At 42.2% G+C, this 19,863-nt stretch overlaps 1 protein-coding gene and 1 long non-coding RNA gene across 2 annotated transcripts in view; both read left to right on the top strand.

Annotated features, from left to right (window-relative positions):
* The window catches only part of LOC119658176, a 56,704-nt gene that overhangs the window by 29,564 nt on the left and 7,277 nt on the right, over positions 1-19,863 (top strand). The window lies entirely within an intron of this gene.
* On the top strand, positions 10,334-12,364 carry LOC119658226. Its single transcript, XR_005250202.1, has 2 exons — positions 10,334-10,487; positions 10,957-12,364. It is a non-coding gene; the product is annotated as an uncharacterized LOC119658226 (long non-coding RNA).

Here is a 19,863-nt window from a genome sequence, read left to right as displayed (position 1 = left end):
ACCCGCTTCGGAAAGCACTAACCGAAACCTTTTATTTGGCACTCCACATAGCTAGATTTCGTGAAAAAAAATATATACCCCCTTTGGCATCCATGACGACCCCCTCTTAAATTCGACCTAAAAGGACTTAACTTACTGTATGCGTGAACGTTCGCAGTTCGCACCTTTGTACCAAATTTGGTGTGAATCGTTATAATCGTCTCCAAAAAAAATGCGTGCAACCGACAGACAGACGACTTGTGAGGAGTCGCCAGATCTTTCTTCAGGCGCGTTTCTCCGTGCGGATAAGGAAATGCTCGACGGATGCGTGTGTACTTGCACGCATTCGAAGGTGTGCGTGCATGGGCATGTTAATGCGCAGGTTGGGTAGGTGGGAAAAAAACGCCCACCCGGGTATAAAAATGACTATGGGAAGGATAATAGACCAATATGGACGAAGAGCAGGTGTATAAACTAACCGTGCAGGGGCTCGGAACCCCAGTACCCGCGGCTTTTGGGAGTGGGCAAAGAGGCTCCTGGTCGTCGATATCCCTCGACTGCAATGCCACAGTGGTGGACCGCTTGCCAACCGTGGCATCTAGTGCTACAAGCAGCTTTGACAAGGAGGTACTTAAACCGAAGACATCACTCCCTAGAGCGCCCATAGCAAATGCGCAGAAGGATGTGCCCATGGGACAACGTTGGTCGTTTAAAGCCGCAGTGACGCCAACCGCATCCGAGCGTAAAGAGCTAGGTATTGAGAGCCGGATCCGTTAAGGAAAAGCTCAACAATTATGAGATATCCCCAATGTCCAAGGCAGAAAAGGACCTGGCCCACAGGAATCCGGTTGACGAAAGAAAATGTGCGGAAAGAAGAATAGAGGCTTTGGAACAGAAATCCGACCTGGAAGAGTCTTCCTGCATACCATCAGGGCTCTATACAACAAATCGCGGGAAGATGAGAAATATTTGAAGGCGAGCCCTTGAATTACTCCTTTAACGATGAAGCGGTCGATGCAGGTGACAACCAACCGTAGACTTGCGGATGGGCAGACGAAAAAGAGGGTTCGGAAGAAGGAAGACGAATATGCAGGACATCAGCAGGTTTCCAAAAAAAAGGCGTACCACCCACTTTAAGGAAGGACCCTAAAACCTCGGTAGGCGGGAAATAGTATTTAAAACACCAAGGGAGCCGATGCCTCAAAATGTACACGATGGTTGAACAAAGGTTGGACCACAGAAGCCAAAAAAGTAGAGGGAGAGAATGAGAATCCGTCCCGAGGCAATCATTTTTTCAAGCACGGGTAGTATGTCCTATGCAGACATACCAAGAAAAGTGAAAGCTGACCCTGATCTCAAATACTTTTGGAGAATGTTAGCAGGATCCCGAGGAACCGAAATGGAGATCTCATGCTGGAACTGAAAAGGGCCGGAGAAATCAAAGCCCAAGGCTTCCGCAGCCAGATCAAAAATTTACTTTGGGGAAAGTGTTGCCTTGCCTGCTCCAAAGCACGAGATCGCTATACAGTACAAGAACCTAGATAAGGTCACTTCTGAGGCGGAAATCTGCACTGCCTTAGCGTTCGAGCTGCACGGTTTGCAGGAGGCATCTATTTTAAAGCTCGGGATTGTAACAAGAATCCCAAATGCAGGTTTTGTGATAGGACAGCGGGCGGGAGTTCAAAAAAGTGCATCGAGAAAATGGGGTTGGTCCAAATCAACCTCAATCACTGTAAGGTCGCGCAAGATCTGCTCTCACAGACCACCCATGAGTCAGAGGTGAAAGTGGCTATAAGAACCCTATAGAAACTCTAACAATAATGTATGGGTAGCCGATCCAACAGGTGGGCGGCCTTGCGGGCATGCAGGGGCTAAGCCATAGAGGAATGTATGAGGCAGCCCACAAGTGCGTTTGTATGGACAAAAATAGACGGCATATACTTCTACAGCTGCTACGCTCCTCCAAGCTTGACGCTGGTCGAATTCGAGGACATGCTGGACAGATTGATTCTAGATGCAAAAGGACGAAAATCAAAAGTCATTTCCGGGGATTTCAAGGTATGGACCACAGAATGGGGAACTTCGCTGACGAATGCAAGAGGGCATTGTCTCTTGGAGGCTTTCGCGCAGTTACATATCATATTGGCTAACGATGATCAGGTTAATACTTACTGGAAAGATGGTTCGGTTGGGTTGTGGATCTGACTTTTGTTAGTCCTTCATTAGCTCACTATGGGTGTACTGTTCACTGACGTTCCAGGACATAGAACATCAGTGAATAGTACACCCATAGTGATTAGCAGGCAATACTCTTTGACCTAAAGAGCAAGTTAAGCGGTTGGAAATCTACTCGTCAAAAAATGAGGAGAACGTCAGGTTGGTCTGCGAAAGCAATTGACGAGCAAACTTTCATAGATGTATGGTTGGACCAGGACACTATACAAGCTACACCATCGTGAAGAGCCCTCTATATCACGAAATGTATCGCGAAGGCATGCGACTCATCGATGCCGCGACGTGCTGGTGGAATAGTGAATTGTCAAATCTTCAGTCGGTGTGCCATCGGACAAGACGAGTGGCTCAGAGAGAGATAGGTAAGATTGACCAGGAGGTGAAACAGCGAGCTTATAAAGTAGCTCAAAGAAACCTGAAGCTGGATATACAGCGAAGCAATAAGCACTGCTGCAAGCGACTCTGCGCAGAGGCGGATATAGACCCGTGGGGAAGCGCGTATAGGGTTGTGATGTTGGGATTTAGAGATAAGGCAGCCCGACAAATTACATATCCCGATTTCCTACTGAAAATCGTTCAGGGTTTGTTCCCTCAGGAGAACACAAGGGGTTACAGTCTACATACATCTTTAGATGTGGCTGTAATACCCCCAGTAACGAAGGAAGAAGTACTAGAGATTTGTGGTAGGCTGGGAGACAACAAAGTGCCCGGCCTCAACGGCATACCAAACGAAGCCCTTAAGCTGGCCATCAAGTCGAGGCCAGACATATTCGTAGAGTTGTTTGAAGCATGCTTGGCGGATGGGATCATTACCAAGGTATGGAAAAAACAAAGGTTGCTGTTGTTGCCTAAACCTGGTAAGCCTCCTGGTCAACTATTTTTCTACAGGCCGATATGTCCATTAAACACTATGGGGAAAATATTGAAGCGAATAATCAACAGTTTGGTTCTGGCTGTAGAAAGTCCGGAAGGCTTATTAGACCGACAATTCGTCTTCCGTACAGCCAAATCAACGGTCGACGCTATCAAACTGGTCACTGGTTTAGCTGAAAATGCGATGCACGGAAGGGGTGGCACTGGCAAGTATTGTGCAGTGATTACCCTTGAGGTGCAAAATGCGTTCAACTCTGTCTGTTAGAACCTCACATGGAGGTCATTGTAGGCGATTGGTGTACCAAGTTACTTAACTACGCTAGTCGACAGCTACTTAACAGAGAGAAGGCTCTGGTACACAGGCAATGGAACCAAAGAATACATTGTCTCCGCGGGGGTTCCATTATAGAACATCGTGTATAATGACGTCCTTAACGTCCCAGTTGATAGCGAGGCCACAATAGTGGGGTATGCCAATGACATAGTGGTGATTGTTGTTCCATAAGATTTGGTAGATATGGAATTGTATTCATTCGTAGCAATGATTGCTATAAAGAAGTGGCTGAATGATGCAGGTCTTCCACTCGCGGAGGATAAAACAGAGGCGGTGCTTATCACGAAGCGGCGTAAGGAAACCACTGCCCGTATTATAATGAGGAAGCATATCATCACTTCAAAGCCAGCAATTGAATACCTTGGAGTGATGATAGAAGCGAGGCTGAATTTCAGGCAGCACTTACAAAATATTTGCACCAAGGCGTCCAGTGTTAGCAATGTCTTGGCAAGGATGATGCCTAATGTTGAGGGCCCGCGATACACACGTAGACTGCTTATAGCTATAGTGGTGCGCTCTATATAGTGTTCTACGCAGTGTCAGTTTGGTCAACTGCATTGCATACCGCATGCAATGCTCAAAAGATGAGAAAAACCGCCCTAAGAGTGTACTGTAGTTATAGAACCATCTCCGATGAAGCGGCCTACGCAGTAGTCGGAATGATGCCGATCGACATTTTCGCCGATGAGATGGCACATATCTATGATGGACCCAATTCTTCCTCTGATCGACAAATGAAAAACGCCGAAAGGGAGGAATCCTTAAGCAGGTGGCAGCAACGGTGGGAACAGGCAAAAAAGGGTCGATGGACCCACAGATTGATTCCCTGCAACAAGGTGTGGACGCATAGAACGCATGGTGAAATAAAGTGTGATCTCTCACGCAGTTTCTCACGGGACATGGCAGTTACCGTAAATATCTCTATAGGTTTAAACTGAACAGATCACACAACTGTTTCAGCTGCGACAGTATTCCGGAGGACCCGGAGCATGTTTTCTTCCATTGTCCTAGATTCGCTGAGGAAAAGTTAGAATCTAGAGGAGACATTAGGAGGAACACTAGCACCGGAAAATATAATTGGAAAAATGCTTGCATGCTAGAAGTGCTGGAATGCAGTGAACGAGAAAGGCGTGGTTGCGAATGCAATCGATGGGCGAAGTGTAAACAATTAACTAACGAAGAACAGTAAGTGGCTTTTCAAACAGTCAATTATCCTCTAGGATGAACAGCAAATTTCGATTTCCCCTACCTTAGTTTAGAGAACTGAAAACAAACCTGAACAACCCCAACCCGCACCTAGACTTCAATTCCCCAAACGCGAGTACTTATTTAGATTTCCAGTTCCGGAGAAGGCCATAGTAATAAGTTATGCCGCAAACATAGCACTGATTGTGGATGCAAAGCATCTCGCGGATATGAGGCTTTACTTATGCAAATTAATAAGTCCTGTGAAAATGTCGTTGGAGAGTGCCCGTTCCGGAATGGGCAGTATATAGTTTATGCAATACACATGAACTAAATATGGTCTACAGAAGGACAACTGAGAAAATGTGCTCCACCTTCAGAATCATACCGGATGACGCCGAATTCGTCGTCTTGAGAATATTGCGGAAAGTAAATCAAACATGCCAAAGGAGAGGGATCAATTATAATACATGCGTGGTAAAGGTGATGATAACGTTGACACAAGCCAGGAAACCGAAAGGTGAATTCTTTTGTATGAAAGGTTTCGTTTAATTCTTATGACCAATTTTCAGTTTTCACGGTTCCCCATCTTGCAACTCGCAACTACTGCCAGCTTTGGAAAATACTAATCGATACCTTTCATTTGATCCTCCACATGACTACATTCAGTGAAAAACAATCTTAGGCCCTCCTTATGTATGTACTGAGACCCCTTCTCCCTTAAACTCAACCAATAAAGACTTTAATCACTGCATGCAAAGGGATTCACAGTTCCCATCTTTATACCAAATTTCGTATCAATAGTAGTACCCTTTCCTAAGAATATTGATGTGGCAGACAAACGGATAGATAGAGAAGCAGAAAGTAAACCTATTTTAGTAAGATTTTGTTTTATACAATGTCACAAGCTAACCCCAGTCATAAAAGTATAGAGACGATTTCGTCCAGGGCAAAGGCAATTCATCAGAAATAAACTCTGGATCCGACCACGATCAAAAAGATGTCGGACTCAGGACTTCCGTAAAGCATTAAAAAAGTAGTTGAAAAGAATGCAATTATAATCACACCAAGTTTCCCACGAGACATGTAGCGAACTCCACTACAGGTTTAAGGTAAACATTTCACACGACAGTACGAAGGGGGACCCATAAGTTCCGAGAATTACGCTGTGGTGGGTAGGGAGAGTGGGGGAACCTATTGTTTGACCACAGGTCCGCTAGTGTTACGCCACCTGCGTCATGTGCGAAGCTGTCTCACTGTGAGTCCATCGGTTCGCCCGTGAGATTTTTTTTAGTAAAACAACTTTTTACATTTCGGCGAAAACGTAATGGCCGATTGTCGAGAACAACGCGCGGCTGTGAAATTTTGTTGCCTATTGCGGAAGTCGGCCGCGGAAACTATTGTAATGTTTAAGACTGTTTATGGGGATGCTGCCTTAAGAAAAACCAGAGTTTACGATTGGTTTTGATGTTTTGAAAATGAAGAAATGTCTATTGAAAACCAACTCGCCCCTCAACGTCAAGAACTGATGAAAATGTCGACGAAATCAATGCCCTTGTTCGTGAAGACCGTCGCCGAACCATTGATCAACTCTGTGAGATATCGGAAATGTCATAGTGTTCAATTCAGAGAATTTTATCCGAAGATTTGCACATGAGAACGGTTGTAGCCAGATTCGTCCCGCGCCTTCTCACAGATGAGCAAAGGGAGCGTCGACTTCAGGGATGTTTTGAGCTTCAAAATCAGCTCGAAGAGAACCCTGAATTTTTCTCCAAGGTGATTACTGGTGATGAATTGCGGTGGTATGGATACGACTCAAAAGGAATATGAAAGGAAAGCGTTTTGCCACTGTGGAGGAGGTGAAACAAAAATCGCTGGAAGGCTTAAAGGACATCCCGTTGAGTGAATTTAAAAAATGCTTTAAACAATGGAGGAATCGTTTGGAGAAGTGCGTTGTAGTCAAAGGCGAATACTTTGAAGGTGATCAAAATTTGGTGTAAAAATATTTAGAAATAAAGAAGTTATGACGAAATTCCCGTTTTTTTTGGGTCCCCCTTCGTACACTCGAGGTGCGCTTTCCCTCTGCCCACAATTTGGGAATAAAAAGAAAAATCATCTAGGAATCTCTATATAACTGAAGGTGTCAGAAAACTTGATGTGGAGAATGGTCACAGGATGACTGTGATGCAATCGACCCCCAATCTGTAAAAAAACTATGAGCAATGAAAGATAACAGGAGGATACGGTTAACATACTGGGGTGAGTTAATCCACCGTTGATTATAGTCCGCTTCAGACTTGGAAACACCTACAGATCATCCTTCCCTGTGATGCCCTTGTGTTTGTTGTCCCTTCTCTGGAACTGGGTAAGGAGTTCAAAGTTGATGTTTGGACCACCCAGTTTGCAAGTAGACAATTTGGACCAGTCAGTTGGTAAGTAGGCTGGGTCTTTTTGCAACTCAGTGTGCAGAGCTCTTAGATGCCTTGAATTTGTCCGCATTGCAAAGAGGTGTAAAAATTGCGGAAATACGAAATTAATATATTCAGGAAGTGGGAAGCTGTACCTGAACGCATGCTTTGCAAAGCGAAAAGGAGCATCGACTGCCACCGCATCGCACACAGCAGGCGATTAAAAAATAAGGTTCATACAAATCAATCTTATCCATTGCAAAACCCGCTCTCACAGGCCATCTATGACATAGGAGCCGAAGAACCGATAATCATCGAGCCGTACCGTACAACGACAATAAAGCTCGCTAGATCGATCAGACCCAACTGGTTAATCTGCGTATTTGAGGCTTGCAACGTAGAAGGAGGTTTCCCCGCTCAATTGAAGAGGCAGAAATTAGTTGTACTACTGTGGCCCAATAATTAACCCGGATATAAATAATCATGCCGCCCGATTTGCCTTATAGACATGGTTGGCAAGATATTAGACTTTTCCCTACTATTGAATATAGAGATAACCTATCGGAGCGACAGTATGTTTTTCAAAAGCTCATTCAATCATCGGCAGGGTGGAGGTGGTTTTGAAGCTGATTTGGGATGCAAAGCCCTAGATAAGTGCTGCGCCGTGGAAATATTGGACGTAAAACATATGTTCAATTCAGTTAGCTGCGAATAAATAAAAGGCTCATTAACTTAAATGACTGCTTATAGTTGCTGGACTAAACTACTTGAAAGTTACTTAGAGGCCACCTTGGTACGATACAAATGAAGGACACAAGCAGTACAATGGGGGCAAGCTTAGCGCTGGGTTCACTTTTGTGGAACGTAATGGAAAATGGTGTCCTTGTTCTTCTCGCGCCAAAAGGGCAGCGATAACCGGTTTTGCAGATCATCTAACCATGGATATCTTCCCGAAAGAACCTGAAGATGTTAAAGTGTACCCTAATGAAAACATTAGTGCATTAAAAGCGTGGGTGGAGAAGGTTCAGCTTGATCAACAAATAGGGGAAGCTGTGTTGATTACAAATCGTATGAGTAAGAATTCGGTTAGTGTTCGTATTGGCGGCCATATAATCACTTCAAAGCCGGTTATACGCAGGGGTTGTGATTCAATTTCAAGGTACACCTGAAATATGCCTGAGAGGAAACAGTAAATACCAACCTATCGTTAGCAGGATGAAAAATACCGAAAGCGACAAGGTGAGAACTACTGGAAAAGCAGCAGCAATGGTGGGATGACTCGCAGAGGAGTCGCTAGTCCCGCACACTGATTCTCCCCATTTAGGAGTGGATTCAGCGACGACTCGGCGAGACAAACTACCGCCTGAATTTCTGTCAGGCCATAGTAGCTACAAGAGGTCCTCCGTACCGTGAATTAATACCGAGGACTCGAATATGTTATCTTCTTCTGTCCACGATTTTTCTCAGAGGGCGAGGGGAGGAAGCTGGAAACTCTCTCTCTCATTTATACAAAAAACGCAGACAGAAAACGGATACCACGCATTACAGATAGTCCCATACGCGCAGAATATCTTCGGCCCTAAAAACAAGGGGCTTCACTCCGGGAAATCAGCACCTTATCAGATTTCCTCTATGCGGTAAGCAGTAAATGTAGCGATCAATTGCATCACCTTTTCATCAAATTGAAGGTAGCCTGCGATAGCACCGCCTGTGTAAAAATGTACACTATACAGTATATTTGGTATCCCGGGGAAGCTTTTAAGACTAAGTAGGCTTACTCAATGTATCCAATGTACGGGGTTAGATAAAAGCAGCACAATCACTCTCTAGACCTTTCATCCTCAACAACGGTCTAATACTAAGGAATAAAGGGTTTTTCGTTTCCCGACGTGAAGAGCATAACGCAGTTCTCCATTGGCTGATAGCATTGACACGAGATATTTAATAAATAAATCACTCAGTTCTGTTAACGGCAGTGACCTGCCTAGAACTGAGCTATTTAAATATCTCGGGTCAATGCAATCTGCCAATGAATGAAGTTTTCTTCCACAACTGGTGTTCTTTGTGATCGATGTAATGTCGTCCGTCCTGCCGCTCTCTATGGTTCTGAGTTTTGGCCGACTAGACAATGAACGGCATCTTGCGGTAATGGAGACGAAAATGTTGCGTTGGGCTAGTGATGTGACACATTCTGATCACATCCAAAATGAGGATATCCGCGATCGATATGGGGTTGCACTGACCGTGGAAAAATTGTGAGAGAGGCGTCTTCGATGGTATGATCATGTAATTCGCGCTATCGAGAATTCACTTGGCAAGATTGGTCTGAACGTCGAAGTCGATGGTAAATCACCAAAAGGCTGGCCGAAACAACAGTGGTTTGATACGCTGAATGGGGATTTACAAGCCCGTGATTGCATCCAGATTTGGCCTTTGTCAACCTCACCCCGTTCAAATTCGCCTATCGAATTGGTGAACCTCAACGCAAAACTGGAATGTGTGGAGTTTACTAATAATAATAATCGTTAGCACAACAATCCATATTCATCAGGGCCTTAAGTGTGTTAAAGCACTTCATTCAACACCGCAATGGTACACTACAGTAGTACACTGTAGGAGGCAATGTGGTCACCATTGCCCTCCCCCGAGATTATTACCCTGATTGGAGTTTACTAAGTCAGGCTTAAAACGGACATCGACATGAAGAGGATAATAGTTAATAATTTTCAGTGCCCTCAGAGGTCAATAAATTAGTTCAGCTAATGAGTTGACTTGAATGTTGTTTATATTTTGGTTCTTATTGCTCCCTATGGCAATTTAGGAACACTTTCTATTATATTTCTTTACAATATTTTGAAGTGAATATACTTCGATTCTGCATAGAACCGGCTAAAATGATGATGCCAATTAGATTTTTTGATCTCTGTTAAATGAAATGATGATGTTGACATGACTCTCAATTTTTGAAGGTCGCCTCTAAGTTTGTAAAAACACCAACTGTCTTATCTGTACGCATTTATTTACATATGATAGTAGTAGATTGGTAATTATAGTAAATTATACGGCCGTTATCATATTTAATTTATTTCAGAAACACACAATTTCTACAAAAAAAAATGTGACAAAGGCATTTATGCATGATTGAATAGATAGTATTATCTGCGCTGATGCCTAGTAATCGTTAGTCAGTGACAATAACACAAAAATTACGATTTGAGAATGCAAAAAGTGTTTTCTCAGGAGCACGTGCCCATGAAAACTTACGTAATACACACGTACAGAACAACTATATATAAATATGGAGATAGGTATGGCCAACAATTCTATCATTGAAACACTAAAATGTTTTGGAATAAGATAATAATTTTCGGTTCGCAGCTTATGCCACACTCGATTAAAATATTTAAATCGTTGAAGTAAACGCCAGGGAGAAAGTCGAGTTTTCAGGAAGCCACGGTATTCTATAGATGAGCATAGTAAGTAAAACTGTTTAATTATTCTAATTTTTAGGCAACAGTGGTTCAAATTCAAGAGTGTTTTAAAAAGCGATTGTATAATAGCTAACCTAATAGTGCGTGTTGGTTTCAAACATATCGTTTTATATCAAAACTTTGTATTATACTATTGAATCTTACAAATGAAAAGATTTTATTTTGATAATTAATTCCGTTTTCTAACGAGACTTCTTGTTTAGAAAACTGTGCGGTAATTAAATCGGCAGAATGAATACCTTTCGTTAATTCAGATGTATGCACGCAGATGCGGGACATCTACGAGTAAAATTCTAAAATTTCAAACTTGATGGAAAATGCTGAATGATGAAATGATCTTATTGGGATTTTGTTGGAAAAATTGGTTTACTATTTGTCTATCGCTTTCTATCTCTGTCACACGCACTTTTCTCAAAAAACGATTATACCTATTGACACGAAATTATGTTTAAAGATTTGATTTGTGAATCACCACGGCGAATTGCAGCCTCCATATGTACTTTCCGAGTCGGATATTAGTGTTGATATTGGTTGCAAGGGTGAGGAATGGTAAGTTTCGGAAGAGGTCAATTACTTCAAGGACTCATTCAAAGAAATTAATCTACCGAAAAATCTAAAAAGAATTATGATGATCCATGGACATGGTATCTGGGCTCCAAAATGCCCTTCGCCGACTCAAAAAATGTTAATAATGTATTATGATAATTCACTGCGAACCCCCTTAAGTTCATCAAATAATCGTGTTCGCAGTAATGTAGGTTCTAATATGTCTATATTATTAACAAAGTTATATGTTAGGTCGAAGTTGCTGTTTCGCATTAACTTACTACTCCCTGAGGGGTAGAATATCAGTTTCACAACGAATTGAATATCAAGTTTTGTTATTGTTACAGAAAAAATTAACAAAACCTTGCATACCGTTTGAAGTCTTCTATTTTACCTTTGCTTAAACACAGGTAGTTTTAGAAACTAAAAACAGGGGCACAAAATTCAAGACGCAATCAGCACTTTCATACTTTGCCCATGCTACTAATATCTAAGTCCATTCATTTCCGGTTTATTTACCTTCTCTTGCTGCACTGACCAACTGCATACAATATGAACACTCTTCGGATATGGTTTACTCGCTTCGTTACGGAAACACTCCTGCAATCTCCAAGAATCATAAAATTATGTTGCATATGAAAATTCCAAAATTTATTTGGTACTTGCCAATAATATTGATGTAACAATTCGGAATACGGGCAGCTGGTGCTTCGGGTATAAAAGTTTTATGCTATTTCATATTTTTTATCAAACTACAAGATATACGTACATATTACAGACGTAGATATTATGCTCACCCTAAACAAACAAACATTGCTTATTACCGAATCCTATATTTATACATGCATGTATATAAATTGTATGTATATTGAATACTGCAGGAATAATCTTCAAATATATTTATCTAAGTTAAGCGCTACCACAAAGCATCATTTGCATATATTAGGTTGTTGCATATGAAATGGCCGATCTGGCAATCAAGTGAAGTTAGTTGCGATTTTGCTGTATCAAACCACCACCAGTTGACGCCGTTAGTGTCGGATAATGAAGTATAAATACTTCTACATTTAATCAAGGAGTCATTTAGTGCGGGCGCAGTTTGAAAATACCAAGTTCTATTACAAATTGTCAAGATCGATGTATATAAATAAAGATATACACAGTAAAGTAGATTACAGAGAAGGTCGGGTTGGCCAAACCATGTAATAGTCACCCGTTTTGATAGCATTAAGATCTATTAGCCGTTATTAAGCTAGCATTAAGTAATCATTGTCTAGTTGTAAGTCACTATGAGTAAATAAATGAAATGAAATGAATCAAGGAGTCATTTCAGTTTTGACCATCGTTGTGCCAAAAACGTATACTTTTTCTGTATGAGTTCAAACTCGGTCATAAAGCAGCGAAGGCGACCAGGAACATTAACAGTGCACTTGGAGTGGTAAACGAACGAACCACATGGCGGTGGTTCGAAAAATTCCGGCCAGGCGACGTAACCCTTCAAAGTGAGCCACGTGGGCATCCAGGACCATCGATTGATAACGACGAGCTGCGTGTGCTAGGTGAATCCGACTCATGTCAGTCTGTGAAAGACATTGCAGAGAAACTGGGCGTATACTATTCGACAGTTTCCCGGCACTTGCAACAACTTGGAAAGGTGAAAAGCTCGACAAATGGGTTCCGCAACCCCTTACGGAGCAAAGCATGGCGCTTCGAATGGACATTTCCAGTTCTTTACTCTCCTGCAACAGAAGCAAACCCTTTTTGCACAGAATAGCGACATGTGATGAAAAGTGGATATTATACGACAATCGTCGCGGATCAGCGCAATGGCTAGATGCTGGTTAGCCACCGAATCATATGCCGAAACCGAGCCTCCATCCGAAGAAGGTAATGGTGATTGTTTGGTGGTGTAGAGCTGGAGTTATCCACTATTCTCTTTTGGCACCTGGAGAAATGATAAACGCACAGAAATACTGTGCCCAACTCGAGGAAATGCACTAAAAATTGAGAATTCAACGGCCGAGATTGGTTAACAGAGATAGTGTGATACTCCTTCACAGCAATGCACGACCTCATGTATCCAGAACAACAGTTCAAAAATTGAACGAATTGCAGTATGAGACTCTGCCTCATCCACCATATTCACCGGACCTTTCGCCAACCGACTACCACTTTTTTAAGCATTTGGATCATTTTTTGGCGGAAAAACAATTTATGAACGAAGAGGCTGTCAAAATTGTCTTCGACGAATTTATCAACACCCAACAGTTGGACTTCTACGAAACTGGCATACATGCTCTTGAATCTCGTTGGAAGAAGTATTTTGAATCGACTAGCGCCTATTTTGATTAAATAAATAAACTTTTGTAAGATGTACAGTCGTTTTAAATTTTAGTACCAAAACGGCCAATTCATTTGCAACAACCTATTACATACAAATATCTGTGTTGAAAATTGATATTGATATATAACAAAATATTTCCCTGCGACCCCCTATTCATATGAGATCACTGTGTGTAGTATTGACGAATTGTACATTGCTGACGTTATACACGTTTTAGAACGCTCGAAATTTACATAAAATGTAAAAGTTTCACTTTCTATAATTTTGTTAATAATAGTTGGATCTCCTTAAAACTGAACATTAGGCCTTATGTTATCCTTTATACAACTGGCAAATTGTGTGCATCTAGGATGAAAGGGAGGTTTCCGGTCAAATTTTTAAAATATGCTAATATGCTATTATTAACTTTATGCAGATTTAAGAACGGGATGTATTTTGAGGCCTAGATTGCGTTGAGATATATCGCTTCGATTTTTTTCAGAATATTCGGTTGGATAGCTTTTGAGAACGGGACCTGTTACACATTTTGGGGTTCATATTTTCAGCTCTCACTCCCCTATATTTCACTAATATCAAATATGGAACCAGTTTGGAAAAGTAATGGACCTTTCATTTGATACCCCACATGACCATATTCAGTAATAAAAATGTTCCACCCCCCTTTGTAGGTGTGGGAAGCACCCCTTACCCCAAGACAAAACCGAGTCTCACACTTCCTGAGTTTGAAGATCAATTAGACGATCTCGTTCACAACGCAAGGGGACGAGATCCGAAGGTCGTAGCCGGTGACTTTAATGGGTGAGCCATCGAGTGGGGCAGCAAAGAGAATAATAGAAGGGCGCGATGCTTATTAAAAGTATTCGCCAACTGGATGTAGTTCTGGAAGGTGATGTGAACACTTGACAGAAAAGGGGATCTGGTTCAATTATAAATCTGACTTTTGTCAGCCCTGCCCTGGCACGTGACATGTCCTGGCAAGTTAGCGAGGACCACCCCGGAAGCTGAAATCCAAAAGAGCGTCAGGATAGTCTGCAAAAGCTATGGATGAACAAACATTCATCCAGGAGTGGTTAGACCTGCCTAGCAAAGCGGGCACCTCGACGGATAGAGCTTTCCATGTCACAGAAAGCATGTGACGCGTCGATGCCTTGGAAATACTCATTCCCTACTAGAAGACCCAATTATTGGTGAAATAGTGAACTTGCCAGAATTTACCACCGAGCCAGACGATAGGCTCAAAGGGCAATAGGTAATATCGATCAAAGGCAAAAGGAGCATGCCTATAGGGGATCCCGCAAGAACCTCAAGTTCGCCATCCAATGGAGTAAAAATGAATGTTTTAAGGAGCCCGGTTCGGAAGCGGACATAAATCCGTGGCGTAGCGCCTATAAAGTCGTGGCAGGACGATTCAGAGTCTGTTAATCTCCGCGGATCACGCTCCCTATACTCTTGTTGAAAATAATCGAGAGGTTATGTCCCGGGCAAGAGGGGGGTATTGACACCTTCCAACGCCCCCTGAATGTGATGCCGACCTATTCAAAACCTGCATATCCAAGAGTATCTTTCATGCACCATAGAAGCGGTAAACGCTGGTGCTGCTGCCTTCGACTGATGTTAAAACGCTAGAGCGGGTAATTTATAATAGATTACTCCCGATCGTTGAGAGCCAAAGAGACCTTTCAGATCGGCAATATGAGTTCCGTAAAACCAGATCAACCGTTGATGCTTCAAAATGCTTACTGGTTTGACAGAAAATGCAATTCACGAAAGGGGTTTCACCAGTAAATATTGCGTGGTGGTGATCCTGGATGTAGGGAATGCATTCATATCAGTCAATTGAAACCTCACACGAACGTCTCTGGCGACGATTGGTGTTCCCACCTACCTCGCTGCTATTGCCAATAGCTACTTGCAAGAGCGGACGCTCTGGTATAATACCGATGATGCACCCAGGGAGTACAGTGTCTCCGCGGGTGTCCCACAGGGCTCTGTATTGGGCCCGACGACATAGCACTGATTGTGGTCGTAAAGCACCTCGAAGATGCTGAGTTGTACTCAAGCGAACCAATCAGTATTGTTAAGGCTTGGTGCGAGAGTGGGGTGGAAAAGACGGAGTAGAATAGGAATAGGTATAAATCCCATACTCTGGCGTTTTATTGGGTATAAATCCCATACCCTGGCATGGCCAGGCCAGAGTCTTTTGAAGATTTACAGGATCTGGAAACACAAATAAAAAAACACAAAGTTAATAGCCAGGCAATATCAGTTCCGGCTCGCCTTGTTATTCATCACCTTCCTCCGTCGCACATTGTGGATCGCCTTCATGAATTTCTCGACAACATTTCAAGTTGTTTGCAATGAAGGCATGTATTCCATGATATCCGCAGGTGAAAACAGTCACCATGTACGCAGCAAATCTTGGATATCTGAAACCAGCATGCTCTACATCCTCCACAATCATTTCTCATCTCCGGCAATATGGAGAATCCTCGCCCTTGAAGTGACAATGGTGTGCCCGATACCTTCTATGAACGCTTTGGACCCCTTTGGCACCCCAGAATAGACCCAGTCTATGCCAGTTGTTGACGGTAAGTATGAGACTCATCAATTTCATATGTTGCGCCATAGAGTGTCGACTCTCGTTCACCCAAATATTGATAGAGTGCGCCTGCTATCACACTCACAATTTGATTGGATCGAACACATTGGATGGTAGGCACATGGTGGTCGAAAGTCGCTTAATTCAATTTTTTTTCTTGTGTTTTTTTTTAACGACAAATTGATAGATACTAACACGAAGTTTTCAAATCTTAAAGTTTAAACCATTGATTGATGGTACCAGATGTATTCTCCGCCAGTGCTATAGAATGCATTATTCTCAAAGTAAAATTACAGATTTGTCTTCAGACTTTATTTACATTGTAGAATGTTCATGTTTTTTAATCGGCTTTCACTAAACTGTTGTAGCAGTCTCCCGGGGAAAGGGTTACGACGGGAAGATAACATTGTTTTGTACTTTATCACCTAGAATGAGATCTCCTCTCTCACTATCGCAACTTGAAGGTCCCTGTGGATGCTTTAGTTTTGCATATACCAAGGTGCACCAGAGGCTATTCGCAATATCCTGGACTGGGCTTTCTGTAGCAGCTCGATGTTAGATGTGCGCGCTGAGCCGCACAGCTCAATTCCGTAAGTCCATATTGGCAATATGACGACGTTGTAGACTAGGTGTTTGCAATCGAGTCCCAGCAGCATAGAATTTTTGTTTAGAAGCAAATACATACCTTTTATTCTCAGCTCCATTGCCTTCGCCTTAATATGTTTTCTTTACGTTAGTCGACTATCCAGGTACAAACCAAGATACTCTACGTCATTCTGTGGAGGGATTGTCATTGATTGAGACCTTATCGCAATTCTGCCGATTCAGGATGACAGCTGACACGACAGCACTTAGTTTCACTTACGGGGATTTTCCATTTTCTTAACTAATTTTTAATTCGTCCCAGGTAGATTTGTAAGTTTTTTCATGCAACCTGAGGATTGGTCTGGGTGCTCAAAACGGCAGTACCATCTGCAAACGTTGAAGTCATCAGATTTGGATCAGTTGGTAAATCCGAGGTATAGATGAGGTCCAAGTAAACTGCCTTTCAGGGATTCCAACTTGAGTGTTGCACTCGCGAGACGTCAGGCTTTTGCATTTCACCCTGAATTTGCGCTCCAAGATAAATTCAAAAATTCCATGAAACTGCATTGTCTTACTTGGACCAACTGTAGCATACCATGCGGTGTACTATTTTTTGGAAGATTGGCGATTCATGAGCATGAGATGGAGAGATGTGCGGCCAGGGTCATTATTTCGTTGAATTTCAACAGGGCTTTTTATATTTCACCTCTGGCTTTCAAGGAAGTGTTGATTTATAGATGGGTGCTTATATACTAACGAAAATTCAATCAATGTGAATGAGTACCTGACCAAAATCAGGGTAGTAATCACGTTCGTGCCCAATGCTAACCACATTGCCTCCTACAAGGCACTGTAATCCTGTAGTGTACCATTACGGTCTTGAATGAAGTACTCTAACACATTTCAAGGCCCTGATCTAATTGGATTGTTGCGCCAACGATTACTTATTATTAAATTCAATTGATTCGTTGATTTGGTTGTTAATTTCCTACTTGCATGGCTTGTTATAGCAAATACGCTCCCAAGCACTATAATGACGAACGTAAGGTCTGAAAACAGCTCGTAGCACGGCTCGTTCGTTATCAACTCTCGCCTCACATTTTTTGGTAACACCAAAGTCAGGCTGTCCAGATGAGATTATATGAAGTCGTGTGTCTCGAGCTAGCACGTCCCACAATTGTCTTCCCTTGGGAGTGACCAGTATGGATCCCTAATGAGTGTGCTTAGCATTAAAATCCCCAGCGGCAAGAAATTTGTTCCCCAATGTGTTCTTCGAATCTCTGAAAAATCAGTGTAAACTTTGGAGGACAATAGTTCGTGGCAGTAGTTATCTCGCTAATACACTCCAGGAATCGGAGTGAAGTTCTTTGAAGGCAGTCTTTGCAGTAATCCCCCAGAAGGTAATGGTTATTGCGGGATCTGATAAGTATTTCCGTATCGCCGTGGGCTTAGTGTCGTAGAAGCAATACCTATCAATTTGCAAATTGCTTTTGTGAGTGAGGTGTGTTTCGGATATGAGCATGTCGATTTCTTTTTTAAATAGCAAGTATGTCTTTCCAGTTTATACAAGCTCACGTAGTTTGCATTCCAGTGACATATTTTAAGCTGATTCCTTTGGTTATGAGAAGGACCTGTAAGGGCTGGAGCTGATTACGCATCATTTCTTGCATCATGTTTTCCATCGAAACCAGAAATTGATTCATCGTTTGAGTCAGTGTAAGGAGAAGTCCTTCCAGATTATAGATTGGGGCGCTTGTATTTTCTTACCTTTAAGGTGCGGATTTCAAAACGTTAGCATAGCTCGCACCTGCAAATATGCTGGCTGGAGTAATGCTTGTTTCGGGGCGATGAAACGATGTTTCGGTTGTGACTTTTATTTGATTTCAGCATAAACTGGGCAATCACTTTAGTGTGCCTTGTGTAGTTCATCACAATTGCTACAGTTTTGTTTAATACCTTAGTCAGTCCTTATTTTTTTTACAATTAGCTGTTTCGTGCAGATCTCCACAAAAGCAGAAACACTGGGTAGATTGCAGTATCCTTTTTGTGTGACCAAATTGTTGGCAATTCTGGCACTACCCGGAGCTAGGTCTTTAACGCGACTCTTCATACGACGATTCTTTGATGAAGTACATAGCGTAAGTTATATATTGGGTGCGTTTCGTGGTTTTTTTTCTTCTGTGGATTTTTGTCTAACGTGATGCAATTGGTTGATCTATTTATGCCAGCAATGTGCATCAGCGTCCCTCCTTCTCGAAAATCCTAAACTTATGGACCGCCCCTTTCTCTGTTTTGTGGTTAGCACTACTTCAGCTTTATGATCTACCAGCGTTTTCTAGCCAAGATATAATTTTCCGAATTGCTCGATTGTATGGATCACTTCGACGTCATGATGTCTCTCCTTTAGTGAAGTGTAACGCCAAAATGCCACAGATTGCCCGATGCGTTTCAATTCCATTGTCTGAAGTCTGCTGCTCAGCTGAGCTGAATATGCTCGTCTGAGCTTGCCAGCAAGAATTCTACAACGAGGGCTTTGAGGGCCCCCAATTAGGACGTCAGTGTTTAGCTCTGTTTCGCAGAATTAAAGACATTCCCTCTCATCCCTGTCAACGGGCAATTTCTATTGCTTTTCATTTCTGTCTCTGCAAACTTTCGGCACCGTACTAATTGCATTGAGAGTAGATTTTGCCTTTTGAAACCCTATCTACCTGACTAAGAGACCATTCTCCTTATCTACGATCGGCATAAGTTTACTGTTTATGTAGGACGAAGGATCACCCAGAAATTTATCTGGCTTAAAGCTAATCCCGTGTATCAGGACCGGAAAATCAATTTTTTTTTTCGTGTAGAATATTTGAGGAAAGTGATTTTTCGATATTCCGAGTCATTCGGAAATTATTGTGTTAATAGTCAGGGGTCAAATGTCAGGTTCAAGCCGATCGCCGTAGTGAAGCGCGAACTCGCAAATGACGCTAGGAGCGAGAATTGAACCAAAACTTTACTTTACTTTACTTTTTTGAAGAAACTGAAAGTTTGTGGACCAGGTATAGCAGCTAAAATTTTATTGTTAAAAATCACACTTTAATTTTTAATTTTTCTGGAAACTGCATGAATTTTATTGTGATTTACCTGAACAGTGGATAGATTAAACGCACTTTGAGCTTGTGACGAAAGAATATTGATGGTATCCTCCAACAAATCAGGATTAGTGATGGGTAACTCAGTTTGCGTAACCTTCGAAATGCTCAATTTTGCTTTTCAAAGTGATTGCTTGCAGGTCTTGACTC

Source organism: Hermetia illucens, chromosome 5 (genome assembly GCF_905115235.1).
Source record: "Hermetia illucens chromosome 5, iHerIll2.2.curated.20191125, whole genome shotgun sequence".
In the NCBI taxonomy this organism is placed as follows: domain Eukaryota; kingdom Metazoa; phylum Arthropoda; class Insecta; order Diptera; family Stratiomyidae; genus Hermetia; species Hermetia illucens.
This window is presented reverse-complemented; position numbering and strand designations above follow the sequence as displayed.